Raw genomic sequence first — 4165 nt, 5'->3', positions numbered from 1 at the left:
CTTTGTTCTCGCGAAGCGAAGGATATCTCTCGATACGTGTGTGTACCTATCGCTTAACGATCAAGCTCAGTTGACTTCGAATAAAGCTCAGCAGCACATCTTATTGTACATCGCTCTAATTCTCTATTCTTTTCTACACCTTCTGACTCCTCGTGATTGTTCGCGTATAATTCCGACATCACCAGCGGACCTGGTTTCCGGTACCACTTTCCTTTCGCAATACTCACAACATACAGTCATTGATAATAATGATGATGATGATTATGATGATATTGATAATAATGATGATGATTATAATGATATTGATAATAATGACGAGAATGATAATAATGATAATTGGAGTGATGATAATAATTATAATGATATTAATGACTATAATAATATTGATAATTATTGATTACTAATTGCGATACTTATTGGTTATTAGTTAATAGTGATTCATTATTAATTACTGGTATTGATAATTATTAACACTGAATATTGATACCGAATACTGATTATTGATATTTGATTATTTGTTATTGATTTTTAATTTTCGATAATTTTTTTTATTGATTATTGGTTATTATTCTTTATTTATAAATAAGTATATTAATAATAATATCATTAATAATATATATTATATAGTATTAGAAAATAATATTATCGAATAATTAAATTTTAATATAACCAATATTTTAATTAAAATTAGACAATTATAAAAGCAATTATAAAAAAATCTTTATTAAATAGTAATAATAATAATAGTAATAGTAATTATAGTTATAATATATCTATATTTTAATAATGCCACGGCGTAAAATAGAACGTTCTTCTGAAGAACAAAAAGAATTTGAAAAATAACGTCGTAAAAGAAAAGCGGATAATCAACGCCAACGTAATGAAACTATAAAAAGTATGGAAACTTTAATTAGGGATAATGTTCAAATAAATCTTAATTCCGGACCTTATATCACCTCATGTATTAACGGTGAAATACAAGGTAATCGTATAGTAACTCTAAACGACGAAACAATTCAAGAAGCTTCTATAAATGTTACAACAATGTATCCCCAATCAATACATCAAACTCAATATCGATCACGAAAGAAAGGGTATCCATATTTAAATATTAATAATACAACAACACACAACACATCTATAATATATACGACATAAGTGAACATTATATTAGCCTATGAATGTACTTTGTATCCATTGTAATGCAAGACATTTTGTAGGAGAAAAAGTATCCAATAAGGGAAATTCATTTCATGATTGTTGTAATCATGGTGCAGTTTATTTGGAACCATTACCTTTACCTTCCCAATTTCTTTGTAATTTATTTAAAAATAATCATCCAAAATCCAATAATTTTTTCCAGTATATTCATAGTTATAATAGTTCATTTTTATTTGCATTATTTAATGCTAATTTGGTTAATTTTCAAAGTAGGCAACCAGGTCCGTATTATTTTAAAATACAAGGACAAATTTGCTATCAAATAAATACAGCATTATATGCTGATCAGAATGAAAATCTGACCTATGGTCAACTTTTTATTATAGATTCTAATGAAGCAATAAATTGTCGTCTTACAAAAAATTCAGAATAAGATTTTGAAATTATACAAAATCTTGAACGTATAATGCGAGAATCTAATGTATTTGCTCAATTTTATCAAATGATGGGTGAAGAGTTAGAAAATCAATGACGATTAGAAAGAGAATCTGGAGAATTGTTGTCAGAATTACAATTATTATTTGCATTAAAACCTGGTATGAATCGAGGGCGATATAATATTCAAAGAATTAATGAAGTTGCAGCTACTTTTCGAACTACTGCTGATAGAGAAATTCCAGAGTCTTATGTAACAATACGTAATAGAAATATTAAAACTTTACAAAATGTTAGTACCATGGATCCAAATGTTGAATCATGGATATATCCATTATTTTATCCACATGGTACTCAAGGATGGCATTGTAATTTAACAAAATTAAATAGTAATAAACGAATAACTAGAAGTCAATATATTAAATGCCGAATGGCTGTTCGTGACGAATTTAACGTTTTTATATTAGATCGTCGTTTGTTTCAACAATGGCTCGTAGATAATTATATAAAAATTGAAAAGGATAGAATAAATTATTGTAAAAATCATAAAAAAGAATTACGAACTGAAACATATCAAGGTTTAAGAGATTATATACAAGCTATGGCGAATAATTTAAATGGACGTATTGGAAAGATGGTTGTACTTCCATCCATATTTTTGGATCTCCGCGTAATATGTTACAAAATTATCAAGCTATAGCAATTGTTGCTAAATTTGGTAAACTAGACCTTTTTATAACAATGACTTGCAATCCTAAATGGCATGAAATTGAAGAAAATCTTTTGGATGGTCAACAAGCTTCTGATAGACCCGACATTTGTGCACGTATTTTTAATATTAAAAAAGATTATTTGATTAATTTGATTATAAAGCAAAATTTTTTTGGAGAAGTAGCAGCCTTTGTATATGTTATTGAATTTCAAAAACGCGGTTTGCCACATGTTCACATATTAGTTACTTCAAAATACAATTTTAAAATAACAACTCCACAAATAATTGATAAATACATCTCTGCTGTAATTCCTAATCCGTGTGAAAATCATATTTTACATAATATAGTTATGAAGCATATGATTCATGGACCTTGTGGTGATTGGTGTTTAATAGATGGAAAATGTTCAAAACATTATCTATGTCCTAAACCATATCTTGAAGAAACTAAAATGAATGAAGATGCTTATTCTTATCGTCGAAGAAATAATGGTAAAAATTTTGAACGTCCTGGTGGATATACAGTTGATAATCGTTATGTAGTACCATATTGTCCTATTTTATCAATTATTGTCACATAAATATTGAGATAGTTTCAAGTATCAAATCGGTTAATTATCTGTATAAACATATTTACAAAGGTCATGATGTTGCTGCTATAACAATTGAACCAATCACAGAAAATGTAATTATTGATTATGATGAAATACATAACTATATAGAAACTCGTTATGTTGGACCTGTAGAAGTCAGTTGGCGAATTCTTGAAAAAAAAAATTACAAGATAAAAGTCATACTATAGTACGTTTACCAGTTCATCTTCCTGAATGAACAAAATGTTATACTTGAAAATGAAACCATTGAAGAAACAATGACGACTGCTTTGAATCAAGTTACTATGTTAATTGATTGTTTCAATTTAAATTCTCGCGATGAAGAAGCAAGACAGTATTTATACATAGAAATTCCGCGTTATTATTTATTTAAGAAAGAGAAAATCAATGGAGAAAAAATATATCACGTTGGGTTAAACGCAAAAGTTATTATAATTGTATAGGACGAATGTATTCCGTTAGTCCAACACAAATAGAATTATTTCATTTACGATTATTATTATTCACTATAAAAGGAGCTATTTCAATGATTGAAAACTGTAAATGGAAAAGTATGTCAGTCATTTTCAACAGCATGTTTAGCTTTAGGTTCGATTGAAGACGATGATGAATGGATACGAGCCATGAATGAAGCTGTTGGATGGATGATGCCAAGACAACTTAGTAGATTATTTGTACGTATATTATTACATTGTCAACCATTGCATCTTGGATAACATTAGGAAAATTTTAAAGTAGCATTGTCGGAAGATTATATTCGACACTTAGGACTATTAGAAGGACAAAGGAAGGCATATATACAAATTAATATTATGCTTCATGCTGAAGGAAAGTTTTGCAGATTTTCCATAAATGGAACAATTGATAGAAAATAATGAAGAAAATAATTATATAACACTTGAAGAAGATATGGAAGTTGATAATAGACAATATGAACAATTAAATGATAAGCAAAAAGAAATAGTAAATTTTATATTAAATAAATTAGATACTAATGATCATAGTAATAATTGTATTTACATCGATGGTCCAGGTGGTTCAGGTAAAACGTTTATATACAGGGTGTTTGATAACGACCGCAAAATATTTCGTGCGTGTGTAGAACAGACTACACTGAGTTGAAAAGTCCTGTACCATTTTGCGGTGTCAACAATAGTTAAGGAGATATTAATGTTTAAAGATAAGCAAATAAGAGCATTCGGCCGGCCTGCTGCTACCGAATGGACAACCCACCGATCGCACG

Source organism: Mycetomoellerius zeteki, unplaced genomic scaffold (genome assembly GCF_001594055.1).
Source record: "Mycetomoellerius zeteki isolate Tzet28-1 unplaced genomic scaffold, Tzet1.0 scaffold699, whole genome shotgun sequence".
NCBI classification, from domain to species: domain Eukaryota; kingdom Metazoa; phylum Arthropoda; class Insecta; order Hymenoptera; family Formicidae; genus Mycetomoellerius; species Mycetomoellerius zeteki.
The sequence above is the reverse complement of the archived record's forward strand: the minus strand, read 5'-3'. Positions refer to the sequence as shown.